The sequence below is a fragment of the Hippopotamus amphibius genome, chromosome 7 (assembly GCF_030028045.1).
Source record: "Hippopotamus amphibius kiboko isolate mHipAmp2 chromosome 7, mHipAmp2.hap2, whole genome shotgun sequence".
In the NCBI taxonomy this organism is placed as follows: Eukaryota; Metazoa; Chordata; class Mammalia; order Artiodactyla; family Hippopotamidae; genus Hippopotamus; species Hippopotamus amphibius.
In genome coordinates, this window is record NC_080192.1 from 102752207 (window position 1) to 102771750 (window position 19544).

Below are 19544 nucleotides of genomic sequence, written 5' to 3' on the forward strand. Positions count from 1 at the left end.
AGTGTTCCTTCCTCTGCAATTTTTTGGAAGAGTTTGAGAAGGATGGGTGTTAGCTCTTCTCTAAATGTTTGATAAAATTCACCTGTGAATCCATCTGGTCCTGGACTTTTGTTTGTTGGGAGATTTTTAATCCCAGTTTCAATTTCATTCCTTGTGATTGGTCTGTTCATATTTTCTATGTCTTCCTGATTCAGTCTTGGAAGGCTATACCTTTCTAAGAATCTGTCCATTTCTTCTAGGTTGTCCACTTTATTGGCAGATACTTGCCTGTAGTAGTCTCTTATGGTGCTTTTTATTTCTGTGGTGTCTGTTGTAACATCTCCTGTTTCCTTTCTAATTTTATTGACTTGAGTCCTCTCCCTCTTTTTCTTGATGAGTCTTGCTAGAGGTTTATCAATTTTATTTATCTTCTCAAAGAACGAGCTTTTAGTTTCATTGATTTTTGCTATTGTTTTCTTTGTTTCTATGTCATTTATTTCTGCTCTGATCTTTATGATTTCTCTCCATCTACTCACTTTGGGTTTTGTTTGCTCTTCTTTCTCTAGTTTCTTTAGGTGTAAGGTTAGATTGTTTATTTGGGATTTTTCTTGTTTCTTGAGGTAGGATTGTATTGCTATAAACTTCCCTCTTAGAACTGCCTTTGCTGCATCCCATAGGTTTTGGATCACTGAGTTTTCATTGTCATTTGTCTCTAGGTAGTTTTTGATTTCCTCTTTGATTTCTTCAGTGATCTCTTGGTTATTTAGTAGCGTATTATTTAGCCTCCATGTGTTTGTGTTTTTTACAGTTTTTTTCCTGTCATTGATTTCTAATCTCATAGCGTTGTGGTTGGAAAAGATGCTTGATACGATTTCAATTTTCTTGAATTTATCAAGGCTTGATTTATGACCCATCTATCCTGGAGAATGTTCCATGTGCACTTGAGAAGAATGTGTAATCTTCTGTTTTTGGATGTAATGTCCTGTGGATATCTATTAAATCAAGCTGGTTTATTGTGTCATTTAAAGCTTGTGTTTCCTTATTAATTTTCTGTGTGGATGATCTGTCCATTGGTGTAAGTGGGGTGTTAAAATCCCCCACTATGATTGTGTTACTGTTGATTTCCTCTTTCATAGTTGTTAGCATTTGCCTTTGGTATTGAGGTGCTCCTATGTTGGGTGCATATATATTTATAAATATATATATCTATTTTCTTCTTGAATTGATCCCTTGATCTTTATGTAGTATCCTTTCTTGTCTCTTGTAACATTTTTTATTTTAAAGTCTATTTTATCTGATATGAGTATGGCTACTGCAGCTTTCTTTTGATTTCCATTTGCATGGAACATCTTTTTCCATCCCCTCACTTTCAGTCTCTATGTGTCCCTAGGTCTGAAGTGAGTCTCTTGTAGACAGCATATATATGGGTCTTGTTTTTGTATCCATTCAGCCAGTCTGTGTCTTTTGGTTGGAGTGTTTAATCCATTTACATTCAAGGTAATTATCGATATGTATGTTCCTATTACCATTTCCTTAATTGTTTTGTTTTTGTTTCTGTAGGTCCTTTTCTTCTCTTTTGTTTCCTGCTTAAAGAAGTTCCTTTAGCATTTGTTGTAGGGCTGGTTTGGTGGTGCTGAATTCTCTTAGCTGTTGCTTGCCTGTAAAGCTTTTGATTTCTCCATCAAATCTGAATGAGATCCTTGCTGGGTAGAGTATTCTTGGTTGTAGGTTCTTCCCTATCATCACTTGAAATATATCATGCCACTCCCTTCTGGCTTGTAGAGTTTCTGCTGAGAAATCAGCTGTTAAGCTTATGGGAGTTCCCTTGTATGTTATTTGTCATTTTTCCCTTGTTGCTTTTAATAACTTTTCTTTGTCTTTAATTTTTGTCAGCTTGACTACTATATGTCTTGGCATGTTTCTCCTTGGGTTTATCCTGCCTGGGACTCTCTGCGGTTCCTGCACTTGGGTAGCTATTTCCTTTCCATGTTAGGGAAGTTTTCAGCTATAATCTCTTCCAATATTTTCTCAGGTCCTTTCTCTCTCTCTTCTCCTTCTGGGACCCCTATAATGCGAGTGTTGGTGTGTTTTAACGTTGTCCCAGAGGTCTCTTAGGCTGTCTTCAGTTCTTTTCATTCTTTTTTCTTTATTCTTTTCTGCATCAGTGATTATCACCATTCTGTCTTCCAGGTCACTTATTTGTCCTTCTGCCTCAGTTAATCTGCTATTGGTTCCTTCTAGTGTATTTTTCATTTCCGTTATTGTGTTGCATATCTCTGTTTGTTTGTTCTTTAATTCTTCTAGGTCTTTGGTAAACTTTTCTTGCAACTTTTCGATCTTTGCATTCAATCTTTTTTCAAAGTCCTGGATCATCTTCACCATCATTATTCTGAATTCTTTTTCCAGAAGAGTGCCTATCTCCTCTTCATTTAGCTGTTTTTCTGGTATTTTATCTTGTCCCTTCATCTGGTACAAAGTCTTTTGCCTTTTCATTTTCTCTATCTTTCTGTGGCTGTGATTTTCAGTTCCACAAAATGAAATACTGCTGATACTGCTTGATTCTGCTGTCTGCGCTCTTGTGGAAGAAGCTGTCTAGGAGGCTCGTGGGTGCTTCCTGATGGGAGGGACTGATGGTGGGTTGGGCTGGGTGGGCGGAGCTCAGTAAAACTTTAATCCGATTTGGTGGGCAGAGCTCAGTGACACTTTAATCTGCTTGTCTGCCAATGGGTGGGGCTGTGTTCCCACCCTGTTGGTTGTTTGGCCTGAGGCTACCCAGCACTGGAGCTTACAGGCTCTTTGGTGGGGCTAATGACAGACTCTGGGAGGTTTCACGCCAATGAGCACTTTCCAGAACCCCTGCCGCCAGTGCCCCTGTCTCCTCGGTGAGCCATAGCTGCCCCCCACCTCTGTAGGCAACCCTCCAACACCAGCAGGTAGGTCTGGTTCAGTCTCCTATGGGGTCACTGCTCCTTCCCCCTGGGTCCTGGTGAGCACATTTTTTTGTGTGCCCTCCAAGAGTGGAGTCTCTGTTTCCCCCAGTCCTGTGGAGGTCCTGCAGTCAAATCCTGCTGGCTTTCAAAGTCTGATTGTCTGGGGATTCCTCCTCCTGTTGCTGGACCCCCAGGTTGGGAAGCCTGACATGGGGCTCAGAACCCTCACTTTAGTGGGTGGGCTTCTGCAGTATAACTGTTCTCCAGCTTGTGAGTCACCCACCCCAAATTTATGGGATTTGGTTTTAACTCAGTTGCACCCCTCCTACCATCTCATTATGGCTTCTCCTTTGTCTCTGGATGTGGGGTGTCTTTTTTGGTGAGTTCCAGTGTCTTTCTGTCAATGATTGTTCAGCAGTTAGTTGTAATTCCGGTGCTCTTGCAAGAGGGAGTGAGCACACATCCTCCTACTCTGCCATCTTGATTCCTCCTCTCTCATTTTATTTAATTATTATAACTTAAATTTTAAAACTGAAGCAATGTAAAATATTTTCCCATTACATACAACCTTATTTTTTTGGTAGAACTTCATTTCACTTAACTCTTAAAATTTACCATCTGAACTGAGATGTGCTGCCAGCATAAAATAATCATTGAGTTCTGAAGGCAATGTGAAAAAACCAAAAGAATATTACATATCTTGTTAATTGTATTTATAGTGATTACATGATAAAATGATAATATTTTGGGAATTTGGGGTTAAATAAAATATTTGAAAATATCTATGATTTTTACTTTTTAAAAATATGGCCACTGGCAGGTTTTAAAGAGCACTCGTGGTGCACATTATATTTCTACTGTACAGTGCTCTTCTGAATAACTACCAGGGACCTGTTTCTGTGGATCAAGGGTAGGTCCAAGATACAGGATATAAGTTCTGAGCAGAAGACACACCCTCAAAGGGGTCATTACACAGTACAAATAACATAGAGATTTCTGGGGCAATTTAATGTACTTAATAGATATCAGATTACACCTCTTCAACGTTATTTGAGTACTTCATCGCAATATTCATTATATCATTAAGAAATATCAAAAAGTGTTATCTCGGACCTCAGTGGTTGATGCTACAAATTTCCATTCAGCCAACATTTCTTGACAAAATCCCTGTTCTCACAGAGTTGAAAATCTGGTAGACAGGAGACAGATAATAAGCAGATAAAAAAAGACATAATGCCCAGGTATTAATAGGTGCTCCGGGAAAAAAAAATTGAAGGAGATAGAGAATGACAGGGGATGCTCTTTAGCTGGATGAGTAAGGAAGACCTACCTGATCCTGTGACGCTGAAGTAGCTATTGGAATGAAGGGGAAGAGTAAGTCATGTGACTCTCAGGAAACGCATTCTTTCAGATAAATGGAATTAGTTCAGCTTGTTTCAGGATCCACAGGGAGACTTCTGAGGCTAAAGAATAGAAAGAAAGGGGAACAAGGTAGAAAGTCATAACAGGTAGTCTGGAGCCAGGTCATTCATGGCCGTCAACACAAAGTAAATGTGAGTTGAAGCCCTTGCAGTGTTGAGAACAGAGAATGAGACGATTGCATTTACATTTTTTTCTTTGGTCCACAAATTATACAGGCAAGACATGAAATTTTATGAACAAGATTTTTCTGTGAATTTTTATCCTCATGGTTTTATCAAAAATTATCAACTCTTTATTTCCTACTCTGTGTTTGCCTTATGATAAAACTAAATGAATTATGAAAAAATTAATATCTATGAAAAAATAATTGAAAATTTAAATTAAATCCAGAGCTACTTATCTCCTGAATTAATTTGAATCCTGAAATTTTCTATACCCTTATCTGAATTAAATGTTTGCACAACTGAATTATAGAACAAAATTATTTACCTCAGGGAATCAATTTAATCCATGATAGAAATCTTTGTAATGGGTAAGAATCCTTTCAAAATTTCTTGCATGCAGAGCATTAAAAAATAATCCACTCAGCTGCCTAACACACAAAGAAACAACCCTAGAACCTAAAGACAACCATAAAACAGACATAAATGCACATAAATTCCTAAAGCTTGCCAAGCATATGCATAATCTATACATGAGAGAGTATGTACATATAATAATAACTGCAGATTACACATAATAACTACTATTTTTAAGCACTTACTATATATCATTTACCTGTGACCATCTGTAATAGTTTGCTAAGGCTGCTGTAACTAAATACCACAGACTGAATGGCTTAAGCAGAAATTAATTTCCTCACAGTTCTTGAGGATAGCAGTCCAAGATCAAGGTGTCAGCAGGTTTGGTTTCTTCTGAGGCTTTTCTGCTTGTCTTGCAAATGACGACCTTCCTACTGTGTCCTCATGTGGTCTTCTCTCTGTGCTTGCTCATCCCTGGTGTCTCTTTATGTCTCCATATTTCTTCTTCTTAACAATGATATCAGTCAGATTGGATTAGGGCTCACCCCATGGCCTCATTCTAGCTCAGTCACCTCTTTAAAGACCCCCATCTCCAAATACAATCACATTGTGAGGTACAGGGGGTTAGGGCTTCAACATATGCACTGACAGGGACACAATTCAGCCCACAACACTGCCACTTACCTATGAAGGTAAAAAGTTGAATAAGAGGCTGATTCTAAAAGAGGCGACAATGCAAGAAGTGCTATCATTGAAGTATGTAGAAGTTGTCATGTACCTTGGAAGCACAGAGGAAAGAATGCAAATTCTTCCATGATGCAGGGGCTAGGAGCAAGACTTCTCAGAGGAGGTTACATGTGAAGTGACATCAGGATAATTAGACATTCTATACTTTGTGCCACCATCCATGGCAGCTGTTCCTAAAAGATAAAATCATCAGTTAACTATTCAATGTACCGTGGATGATCAAGTGATTAGGAAGCAATGAGGCACTATGTAAGTATTCAGCTTTTCTCTTTTTTTTCAGTTTTTCTTTTTAAGTTAATTAGTGAAATTACTATATTCTTTATTCCTCCAGAAAACAAGTTGCTAAGTGAAAATCTGAATATATAATATCTTCATTGGCCTTCTTTATTTATAGGATAATGCTTGGCAAAATATTTTGTTGTTTTTTGTTGCTTTTCGCATGTGTCTTCACTTAGATAAGTCTTCAGTTTTTTTTCTTGGATAGAGAAAGAGAGAGACTTCTACAGGAATTTTACATGTCATCCTGTAACTGATGACAGCACCTGAAATAACTATTAATTGTGGTAGGTACAAGATGGAATAATACTTAGCAAAGCTCTGTATTTCTCTTGGATTGGATAAGTCCTTGAACTGACTTCAAGTAGAATTCTTTACAGCTCTTTTGTTATAATACCTACAATATTGTTCTATTAAAATGGAAGACACATAATTTTTTAAAATAGGCCCTATATCGAGATAGCCTCTATAGGTCTGAAAACAGCTTTATTTAAAAATACAGGGAATTTCCTGGCAGTCCAGTGGTTAGGATTCTGCACTTCCATTGTAGGGCGCACGGGTTCAATCTCTGGTCAGAGAATTAAAGATCCCTCAAGCCACGTGGTGTGGGGGTGAGGGTGGGAGGGAAGCAAGTAACTTTCAATTTCCCCCAAATTACTCCAGATATTACTCCTAGAGAGAGCTTTCTTTTCTTAGAGAGAACTTTAGGGTTTTGTTGGCAAGTGTCTGTCCCCCTGGAGAAGTTGATTGGACAAGAATCTGGTCCTGTGGTCTTTTGTGGTTTCTGTGACTTAGACTGTGATGATTGGATCAGACCTGTAATGTTTTCATAAATTATACTCTCACTACCTTTACAGCTCGTCACTGGAATAAAATTCTAACTCTAGTAATTACATTAGGAAGAATGAAACTGTTTTCCCCTAAAAGTTAGAGTTGCTTTGAATTTTCTTGTACTTCTCTTACCTCTTACTGCTGTGAAAACTACATCCTGTAAAGAATGTATGAAACTATATATAGCTAAAATGTGCCAAATAATAGAGACTCTTCCCCAGAGGATCTCATAATCACAGAACATGTGACATCTTGACAACTTGTGTTGTTTTTGCTAATGAATAGTTTGTCTTAAATATTAAAATGCCACATTCTTCATAATTGTCATAGCTTAATTGGAAATGACTTGGAAAATAATTTGTTTTAAAATTTAGCATATTAAATTCAGTGTGCTATCCTGGATTGGATCCTGGAATAAAAAGAACATTAGTGGAAAACTGGTGAAATCCATATACAGTCTGGAGTTTAGTCAATAATAATGTATCAATGTTAATTTTCTAGCTTTGACAAATATACCCTGGCTAGGTATGTTGTTAACAGTAAGGAACATTGGCTGGAGGACATAGGGACTCTCAGTTCTTCTTTGCAACTTTTCTGTAAGTCTAAAATTACTCTGAAATTTAAAGTTGGGTTTTATTTTTTATCTTTTGGAGGGGGGATTATTTTTAACAAAAAAAATTTAGCAGAGTATTGAAGTTATATTTTGCAGTCTATCTCTATGAATTGAGGCCAAGCTCACAATTCCAGGGATCTGGATTGGACTTGGGGCTATTGGAGAAAACAAGACAGAGAACCAAGATGCAAAACCAAAAAGGCTGGGACAAAGAGAGCTTCTGGGTGAGGAGGTTCAAAGTTGGTAGAAGGAGGGGAAATCTCTAGGTTGTGAATATAGCTGGCCACTAAATGTTAATATAAGTCTAGAAATGAGATTTTAATAACAATGTTATAAAAAGAAAACATATGTAGATGAGAATGATGGGTAGAACAGTGGTTGATGCACCTTTTAAAAGTACTTTTGAAATTTAAACTCTACCTGTCAAAAAATTGGAAGCTGCTGGTTGACAAAAGCTAAGAAAGCTGCTGAATATTTACAGGATTGGTTCTTGCATTTTTGATAGTGTGAAGACAGGGTGACAGTCTTCTGTTGTTTTCCCTGTTCTCTGGTTCTGGCTCTTTCTCATTCTGTTTGAGATCACCTTGCAATTTTTAAGCATGAGGGTGTGATCTGAAGAAACTTTTCTCCTCATATATTTTCAGTTTTAGCTTTGATGATTTTATAAGAAGTACTAACTTCTTTAAAGAATTTTAAAGCTGCAAGGTAGCTTGTAGTCTACCTCAGCATTCCCACCCCTTTTCCCTTTCTCCAGGAGACCCCATTGAATTGGACTTTGATACATGACCCAGGCCGAATCAAACATGGTACCCCATTTCTCTGGACATACTGACAAACTGGGATGATGCAAACATGGAGATGCCAGGCAGAACCCTGTTAAGTGAGGAGGAAGGAACAAGCGTGAATCCAAACTCACTTATCTGAAAGCAGAAAGGCAACAGCATATTGGGAGGCTCTTTCTGCCTCTAGCCAGCAATCCAGGACCACTGAGGGTCAAATAATAATTCTTCTTACTGATTTGAAAAAGCTGAAATCTACGCTCCAATCTCAAATTGATACAAAGGAAGGAAGCAGGAATCACACCAGAAACTCAGTAAAAATTAGGAAACCCTATTTCCCTTGTCACTTTCTCTTACATGATTGTGCTATTCCCTGCCAAATATAATTAGTAATCATGCCCATGGAAAAACACTACCCACTGGGGAAGCAGGATTGAATCACTAAAGAACTTCACTGCAAGGGAAACAATTTAGATGATATTTGTATTGCAGGACTAGGAGGAACCCCATTTCTACCTGACCAAGAGGAAGCCATATGGCCCAGAGATGCTAGACTTTAAGACAATATGGGTTGTCTTTTGAGAGATGAACTACATGGAGGTTTTGCATTAAATTCAGTATGGGACATCTTTGGAATTGCACATTTAGAAAATCAAGAGTGCAGATGAAAACAGTGAACTGTGATAGCATATTGTGCTGCCTGATATCTTTCTTAATTTGGCTGGCCATCATGCTATCTCCCTCTCCTGGTACCAGATCCTCTCTTCTGGAACAGATATGAGCACATATCACTAGCCCACCCAATCTTAGTACCCTATTCCCCAGACATTGTGATTAGTATAGGGGTGGGCATGTGGCCCCAAGCAGGGCCTATAGGAGTTCTTCTCTGGGAATTGATATGTAGACATTGGGGGAGAGAGATCTCTTTACACTGGGACTCCTAATGCAGATGATATAAGCCTAGAGCTGAGGGCAACCTAATTCTCTGGCAGCTTGGAAGATGGAAGAAAATGAGGTCACAACACAGAGGAGGCTGAGGGAGGGAGGAAGATAGAGACCTGATGATATCATTTCCATGTGGGCCTGAAGCCAAGTCCTTCCATGAACTTCTCTTTCCTTCTTTCTCACCCTCCCTTCAACTCTTCTCCCGTTTTGGCTTAAATTAATTTGTGTTGTGTTTGTCCATTTCAATAAAAATAGTTTTTATTTTTAAAAATTCTCTAAATATAAAAGTAATACATACTCACTGTAGAAGAAATTTGGAAAATATATATATAAGTAGAAAGAAAAAGGGAAAATGATCTATTCTCTCATGCTTCCAGTATAACTAGGTTAGCATTTTAGATTTTTGTAGTAGTTTAAATGCTTATTTTACATAATCAAAATAAATATTCAAGCTTAATCTGCTTTTCCTATTTAACATTTTCCCATGTTCCCTTGTAAACATAATTTTCTTAAATTTCCTCTACTATTGGATAATTTTTCAGTATTACCAAAATTTTGCATTATAGCCCTAGCATTTATTTTCAGAAATGTAATTACTGGGCCTAAATAGTGGAACATTTTAAAGGCTTATTATCTGTTTTAGCTATGACTCCTTATTGAGATGAATACAAATACACACAAATGAGAAATTTGTCCTTCATGGACAATCAGGATTAAATAGATCAAGTATATAAGGTTAAGTTAGAAAAAAAAACCAAAATATCATTAAGCCTTCAATGAATAATTCTTTTTAGAGGCAAAAGCCATCCCAAATTAACCCAATTCAAAACTTAAGCCATGTCCAATTACAGGAATTAAAAGAAATAAAAACACTGATATTCAACCATGGCTCCAGGTATACTTCCTCCCTAATTGACAATCTTTTAAACATATAATATTAGCACTTTTCCACTTTGAAAATAATATATAAAACAATGCAAGATACAATTGACACATTTTTTACAATGATATTGTTTGTTCTCATTGAAGATACAAGTATAATGCTGGGAAGGGTCAGAATTAACATAATCTTTTGGAGACAACTTGGCAACAATTTTATTTTTGTATGAATGAATAAGTAACCAGTCATTTAAATTACTTTATAATATTCCATTACATGCATATATTTACTTAACCAATACTCTATTTTAAGACATTTAGATTGCCTCCAGTGTTTTACTATTACAATAATACTGTGTTGTATTATTTTATTGTATTTTATTTTTAAGTAATTAATTAATTTATTTATTCATTTATTGGCAGCATTGGGTATAAATAAAGCAGAAGGTAAATTCCTTGACATGCTAAAGAGCAGCTAAGAAAAACCCACAGCTAACATCATACTCAATGGTGAAAGACTGAAGCCTTTTCCCTTAGATCAGGGGCAAGACAAGGATGCCCACTCTTGCCACTTCTCTTCAACACTGCGCTGAAAGGTCTAGCCAGAGAAATCAGGCAAAAAAGGGCTGGGAATGAGGGTGGGGGAATCCAAACAGGAAAGGAAGAGGTAAAATTATCTCTGCTTGCAGCTTTGTGTTTTGGAAAGATCACTTGGACTGTAGCATAGAGATTGGTATGGACTGAACTGTCTCCCCTCCAAATTCATATGTTGAAGTCCTAACCCCCAAAGTGACTGAATTTGGAGATAAGGCCTTTAGGGAAGAAATTAAGGTTACATGAGGTCATAAAGTGGGCCTTTAATCCTTTAGGACTGGTGTCCTACACATAAAAATGATGTTTGCCTAAGCTGAAACAGTGACAGTAGAGAGGATGAATTTGAGTCTGATTAAGAGACAGAAATTAGAGGATTTAGTGATGGATTGGATGGGAGGATGTGTGCCTGATGAATTGCTAGATAAGTGTGAGGTGTGTGGTCCTTCCTCTTCTTCCCTCTCAATGGAAATCCTCCCTATCTGTATTAGGAATCTCAAAGCAAAGATTTGCTTTTATTCTGGCTCTGCCCTTCCATCTGATAAAGTATTTCTTGAATTCAGGTAGCTACTGTTTAAAATTGTTTAGTCAGTAGGCGAGACGGAGCTAAAAAACATTGTTGCCCCTTGTATTAAACCATTACAGTTCATATGAACCAATGTCTCTCAACACAAATGGCACATATAGAAATGATTATACAGTATTTGTTATGCACACTGGGGCAAGAAGAAGCAGCTGCTTACAGCTGAAGACAACCAGCCAGGGGCTCTGACCAGCTGTCCCAAGGACTGAGGGCAGTCAGTATCTCAGCTGAAACCAAGTTTGCTGCTTAAAACTCTCTGATGGAGACAATGTACACATCTACTTCATGTAGATGTAGCCTCCCATATATATAATACTTAGAGAAAATATCCTCAAGAAGCTATTGTTGGTTTATCTTTTTAAAAGATAATTTATAAATTATTATAAATTAAAGATAATTATATTTATCTTTTTTAAAAAAATATTTATTTGGCTGCATCGGATCTTAGTTGTGGCATGCAGGATCTTTGTTGTGGTGTGTGGGGGATGTCTTAGTTAACGGCATGCAAACTCTTAGTTGTGGTATGCATGTGGGATCTAGTTCCTTGACCAGGGATCAAACTTGGGCCCCCTGCATTGGGAGCGCAGAGTCTTAGCTACTGGACCACCTGGGAAGTCCCAGCTTAAATATCTTGTAAATGGCTTAATCTAGATTTGTTTAATTGTTCATTTACTCATGATAAGTGTGAATTTGCTCCATGATACAGTCGTACAGTAAATATTGTCACAATCTTGGATCAATTCTGGAAACGAGGAGGGCAGAATTAGAAAGTCTAGAACATTTCGGGAAAGCCATTGTGGTCATACTTCAGGTGCTCTATAATCAGGAATGATCCTTTGAAAGCAGGCGACCTCACTCCCTCCATGCCTACCGGTTTGGAGAAATCTCCCAAACCACAGTGCCTGGGATCCAACTGCCTTCTGGGACACCACCCAGACACCTCCTCATCCACACAACGTGTGTAAGTGAGACACAGCTGTCTGCCAAAATCAAGCCCTTCCCCCCACACCCTTGGAGGCAGCTCCAGTTTAATTACTTATTGGTTCCATCTGTATTTTTCTTCAGGCCAATACAAAGGCGTTGCAAATACCCTCTGATAGGTGACAAGAGCCCAAATGTAGTTTTCCTGATGGGAGTGGAAAAACCTTTTTATTCTTTTCAATTTCCTAAAGCGAGTGGCTAAGAACTGGGCCAGAGATATTACCACATCAATAAATTAGCCTGCCTCTGAGGAAAAAGGTCTCTGCTTCAAGAGCATATACTTACAGCTGAAGCTCAAGAAATTGCATGGTCAAATGGTATTAGATTAAAGACTTTTTTTGTTATATAAATTCTGCCTTTTGTGAAAGTGCAGGATACTCTAATTATGGACATATTATTGCTAGTAATACATATATTATTCTATATTCTATTTGAATATTATTCTATATTCAAAGTAGAAATGAACATTTTCTTTCAAGCAAAATGAAAATAGGTCTAGGGGTAGGAGGGGTAGAACTGTGCAGTGTTTGAATGTTGGTATAAATTGGCCTAAGCCAAAACAGAGATGGACTGCAAGTAAACATAAAAACTAATACCCAGACACTAAACTGGATTAGAGAAGCAAGAAGAGATGGTAGAAATGTGAATGTAGAAGCAGGAGTCAAGAAACCAAACTGGATGAAAACCCAGGGAATGTTTGAGAACGTGAGTCATAAGAGGGCATGTCGCAGCTTCCCTCACTGTTGAGATCTGACCTAAATCAATCTGCCTGTTAAGTAGTTGTCAGCTTCTTCTAATAAAAATAACAGTAGCTTCCAGAGATGAGGGATGGGTAGGAGCCATGCTTACTCTCCAACAACATTGTCACTGTGACTTATCACAGTGAAAGCTAGTCTCAGACCTAAATTTTCCACAGATACAAACATGTATTAGCAAATAAGCCAAATAAGGTATTCATACAAATGGTTCCTCTGAACTCAGTGAAGTTCACACTTTCTGTTCTTTGCACTTTAACAAGCTGCCTTGCACAGAAGATTCACTTGGAAGCTAACACAACTGTATTCTGATGGAGCATGAGCTAACCTTCCAATCAGCTTACATGAAAGAATTCTGTATTGAGAAGGACAAGTTAGAACTAGAGACTTCCAGTGCTATTTCAAAGGCTGTTAGGCTTCTGGGCTGCCAGATTCTTGTACTCCATTTGTGCAAAGTGGAAGTTCCTGTACAGTATATTTGGGGTTTTTCTTTCTTTTTTAATTTTTTTCTTTTAATTGTTAATTTTTTTTTAAATTGAAGTCTAGTTGATTTACAATGTTGTGTTACTTTCAGTTGTACAGCAATATATATATATTCTCTTTCAGATTCTTTTCCCTTATAGGTTATTACAAAATATTGAGTATAGTTCCCTATGCTATACAAAACATCCTTGTTGGTTGTCTGTTTTATATATAGTAGTGTGTATATGTTAATCCCAAACTCCTAATTTATCCCTCACCACCCCCCCCCCCCCCCCGCTTTAGTAACCATAGGTTTGTGTTCTATGTCTGTGGGTGTATTTCTGTTTTGTATATAAAAGTTCATATGTATCATTTTTTTCATATTCCACATATAGGTGATATCATATAGTATTTGTCTTTCTCTTTCTGACTGACTTAACTTAATATGATAATCTCTAGGTCCATCCATGTTGCTGCAAATGGCATTATTTCATTCTTTTTTATGGCTGAGTAATAATCCATTGTATGTATACACAACATCTTCTTTATCCATTCCTCTGTCGATGGACATTTAGGTTGCTTCCATGTCTTGGCTATTGTAAATAGTGCTGCAAAGAAGGTTGGAGTACATGTATCTTTTTGAATTATAGTTTTTCCCTGATATATGCCTAGGAGTGGGATTGCAGGATCATGTGATAACTCTAGTTTCTTAAGGAACTTCCATACTGTTCTCCATAGTGGCTTGTACAGTATAGTTTGAATAATGCTCATTTGACTATTTAAAAAATCTGTTGTTGTGTAGGTTTAGAGAGCAATTTGTAAAGTGTCATGTACAAGCCTCCTTTGAGGGATGGGCTACTAATTAGGGTCCTTCAACTGCTAATTCATCACCTCTACCTGGCGTGTGGACTCCTGATCTGGCTGTTAAAAATGTTAAATCATTGTCCTTGGGATGTAGATTAATTTACACATGCAAATACATCAAACTAGAGTATTTTCAAGCAAATTCCAGACAAAATATCAGACACCTTTAACTAATAGTGTTTAAATATAATTTTGTTTCCCACAGTATTTTTTTTTCTTCTCGAGTGGAAGTGAGATTGATTTTAAAAATAGTGGTCATGACTCAGAAATGGATATAGTGCAATATGCCTTATTATTAGTCTAGGGGCAGAAATCTTACTCAAATTAATTTAAGCAAAGAGCAGAATTTAGTGGATCATGGTTCTGGTGAGAATGGGGAAGGATCTGACCCTAGGCACTCTGAACCTGGAGACTCAAACAGACATTGAAACCTGTTCTCATTCTTTCTTTCTCTTTCTCTCTTTCTTCTTCGGATTTGTGTTTCTTCCTTGCAGACCTCTTCCTCTGTGTTTTGGCCTCATTCTCTTCTATTTCTGACAGGATTTTCACCAGGCATGCAAGCCCCTCACTTCCATCTAGTTCCTGACCCCTTTAGTACCTGGTAGAGAAAGACTTGGATTACCTCCATTACTGTCACCTTCTCCCTGGACAATGCCTCTGGCGGGAGGTTGGGGTACTCTAAGTCTGGGCACTTGCCCTGTGCTTTGTGGGTGGGAGGAGACAGCAAAAGAAGAGATGGAGCCAAATTGACCCAAACTACAGTAACTACGCCTCCCCCAGCCTCCCTCTTGTCCTATCCCTGCTTTTCTTTGACTTATGTGTATTAAAATGTATGTTATGAAAAACAAGAAAAATTAAAACTTTCTGTCTTAAGATTTTGTAGCACGTAAACTTTGATCCACTTCCTACCTATTTTTTAGTAGAAAAGACCATGTAGAACATCTGGCATAAGAACTTTATGGGATTTCCACCCCTCCCCCACAGTGACACCATTAAAATGGAAATCTGAAGGTTTTTATAAGCAAATGTGGGCTAACACTGATCTGAAAAAAAAGTGCCAATATGCCAGAGCAGTGAATATCATAAGCAAAATAAATTTCCTTGATCATTGATATTAATTGAATTTAGGACTAGGATAAACATCCTGTTTACACATTTAATCACTCTCTATAGGTAAGAAGCTCCTGGACTTTCCAAATGAATGATGCTCCTGATAAATATCTCTCTGTCTTGTGGACAATGAAATGACTCAACAAATGCCATATGTAGTGTTTAGCTCTCAAGGAGACCTACAGCCTAGTTGGAACACATCCTATTTGCTGTGCCTACTGGAGGATAGAATGAACAGATTGCTAGTAATAGCTCACTCTACATACTGTCTGTCAGACATAAAGTGCCAGGTCAAAAACTGACCACATGCAATGTGGACACCATTATTTTTCCATGTCTCTCAGTTACTAGAAAGCTTCAAAGAGGAACAAAGAGAACAAATTGTGAGAACACTCTCCAGAGAACAATAAATTGTGGTATGATATCTGACCATTATAATTGATTTATAGCAGTATTGATTCAAAATGGACAAATAGTATCAGTTGTGACTTTGTGTTAACAGAAACACTTTGGTGTAATGATTAGCAACTTTCTGGCATGAAATTCCATTATTGAATATGGTCTGAAGAGGAGTGACATTTTAGTAAAAACCATATTACTATTTATACATGGAAGATAGTACCCTCATGTAGATGAATAAGACCAAAATAAAGGTGAAAGGGTGAATGATAAAGTCCAAGCTCTGCTATTCAGGACCTAGTTGGTTGCTGAGAATTGCACTGAGGATACCAAAAATACATACTGTTGCGTGTACATGACTGATATAGTGTCTGGATATTCAGAGGGTGGTATGTGGACCTGCAACATCAGCATCACCTGGGAGCTTCTTTAAAATGCAAATTATTTGGCCCTACCCTGCACCTACTGATTCAGAAATTCTGGGAGCTGGGCCAGCAATCTGTGTTTTATAAGCCCTCCACATGCTTCTGATACACCCTTAAGTTTGAGAAGCACCATCCTAATTAGTTATGAGTGCTCTCCTGGTGGCTTGTGCAGCTGCCCACCAATAGCACTTGACAATGTAGATGAATGTGATGCAAGGGTCTCCCTTGTCTGGTGTCACTACTTGCAGCAGTTAAGTCAACCTAGTAGACCTCCAGTGCTGCAATGACTTCTTTCACCTAAACCTTAAACCAGCACATTAGGTAAGTTGAAAGTCTCATTTTCCTCATCACTTTTTTTAGGTTATCAACAGAAACTCCTCAGGTTACTGTTACTTCTAGAGTTCTATACGCTGTTGAGTATAGCCATATAACATACAAATGCTGTCTCTAATAGTTAATACAACTAAGGCAATTCTTTTCTGTAACACATATTCTTTAAACATTTACTTTTCCTTTTAACTATTTTTTTTCACAAGATTGGAAGGCTTGAATTTTATGTCACTTAGTACTAGGATAAACTCCTTTCATGCATGTGTACTAGCCAAAGCTGCATAATTCAATCCTTACTCTTCATATATTAATTACATATTAAATTGTAAAAAGGTACTTTTGGAACCAGTGAACAAACAGCATCAACAAATATTTGTTAAGTATATTTTACAACCAATTCTCTGCTCCAAGAGTATTATGATACTCAACTATATATCATATATATGACCATCATCATTTAATATCTGGTTAAGAAAAAAATAAACTTGAATATTTTAATGACAATATCACATAATAATATAAGAGCTATCCCTAGGCATTGTATGATTAATTGTAACATAAATGGAAAATTTAGTGGAAAGGAAGAGATCACTGGGTTGAATAGGTCTGAGGAGGCTTCACTCAAGTTTCCTTCACTAGGTCCATGTTTAGGAAGTACATGCTCTGCGAAGGGCCTTGTGCAGGTGCTGGAAAGAATGTGGAACTTGCACTAGGCTTCTGGGACGATTCAAATGACAGGAACAGCACAAGCAAAGGTATGGTGTGAGGAGTTAATACAGTAGGTCTGGTAGCCCTCTCCTTGCATATCCCCAAGGAAGTCTGGACCATGACTGACCATTGCCAACCCCTGGGCATGTGGTCCTTGGAAGGTTCTGTTAATTTTGATTATTCTGTTGTATTTACCTGGAGCAATGGGCCATGCGTTACCAGCTTGTCAGGATTGCTTTGCACAAAGATTAGGACTTCTCAGGGAATTCCCTGGCAGTCCAGTGGTTAGGACTCCATCTTCCACTGCTGGTGCCCGGGTTTGATTCCTGGTCGGCGAACTAGGATCCCACAAGCCATGCACATGCAGAATTGTTAAAGTCCTGAGTTTCAGTTGCTATGAATGGTCATGTACCGGAATGTGCCTATGCAACCAGACCTCCATAAAAGCCTTGGACCCTGAGACTTGAATCAACTCACCTGAGTGGAGACATTCTTCGCAATTCCTCTGCTAGAGAGAAATCACATCTTATATGGCCCTTGTTGGGGAAGGACTTGAAAACCTGTATCTGATCTCTCTGGATTCTGCCCAATGCATATCATTTTTTCTGGCTGCTTTTGATCTGCACCCTTTGCTGTAATAAAGCTTAGCCACGAATATAGACTGATTTGAGTCCTATAAATCCTCCAGCAAATCACCAAATGTGGGGCAGTCCCGGTACCCCTGAAAAACATGGCATGCAACAAGATTCAAAATGCACATAAATGTCTTTGGATAGAGACAATAAATATTTAGATCTGGTGGGAAAATTCAACTATTGATTGCTGAATATAGGTAAAGGGTATGTGAGTGTTCAGTGTACTATTCTTTAAATTTTCCTGTAGGTTTGAAATATTTCAAAATATAAATTTGTAGAAAAAATAATGAATAGTATTGGGCAAATACTATTACTAAGAAATGTAAGCAATTAAAAAATCAGCTATTGTATATGTGTACATAGGATCATAGAATCGTATGTTGTCTTGAAGAATAGAAGTTTTATACATCACTATTTAATCAAATCTATTTGTCTTGGCTTGTTTGTTTGCATGTGTATTTTGCATTACTTTTTGTCCAGTCTCCTGTCTTAGACAGATGGGGGCCTGAGAGGCATGGGGGAGCCCTGAGTTCCTGGGCTGGAAATGGGCATGAGGCTGTGGTAAGTGGAGCCAAGAGGATAATTACCAGGTCAGTTTCCTATGGAGTTACTGGGTTAGTAGTGCCAAGACCAATAGTCTAGGGTCAGGATGCCAAATTCAGACAGGACAATGAGAAAAGGAAGCTGGTCCGTCTGACAGAGAAGGCAGTGCAAAGACAGTTCAAACAGGGAAGGAGGCAGACAAGCCAAAAATGATCCCTGAGAAAAAAAATATGTAACAGCTAAAAATTCTTTTTTAACCTGGTTCCTGTCGCAGCCAAAAGAGGGAATGTATCCTGAAATGACTGATGCAGCTAGGGACTGGACTCTTATAAGGCCACAGAATTCTCTCTTATCCTGAGAGTGAATAAATATTAATTTCCATTTCCTTCTATTTTTATTATTTGAGATTTTACATGTAATTTTTAAATCTCTCTGGTTAGACTATTACATCCATATATATGGATGAGTTTGGTTTATATTGTGCTAGCTTCCTCAGGTTTTGTAAATAAGATATGCACAGAGCTCAAGAACATGAATTCTGGAATCAGACTCCTTGGGTCTAAATCTTCACTTTAACATCTAATAAATAATTAACAGTATTACTTAATTTCTTGATACTGCACTCTCTTCTTCTATAAAATTCAGGTAAAAATATTACTTACCATAAGGTTGTCATGAAGATGAAATGAGGTATGTATGTAAAGCATATAACACAGTTCTGATAGAGAGAGGTACCCAGTACATTTCTAACATTTTATTAGTATTTGCAGCATCAAGGAAGGAATTACAAATAAGAAAAGGAGGAAGGCTAGAATGACCTCTATGATGTTGGATTGGAATAAAAAGTATCAGGAGAAAGATGGCAGCAGAGGAGCTTTCTACTGTCATACTACTACAGAACATCAACTTTGGTAATCACCCACAGATGAGAGTACCTTTGTGGGAGTCCGGGAGTCCAGGGGAGAACTTCCAGCACGTTGTTGGGGCAAAAAAGTCTGAGAACAGACACAATGAAGGGTGTAATAAAAAGTTTCACTTTACTTGCATAACTTCTTCGATGTAATGTGCAGCATAGTGACTATAATTAATAATACTGTATTGTAGACTTGAAATTTGCGAAGTGAATAAGCATTCTTACTGCACATACAAAAAAGACGTTATGTATGTGCTAACTGACAATTGCAGTAATTATTTCACAATGTATACATATATCTATTCATGTTGTACATTTTAAAT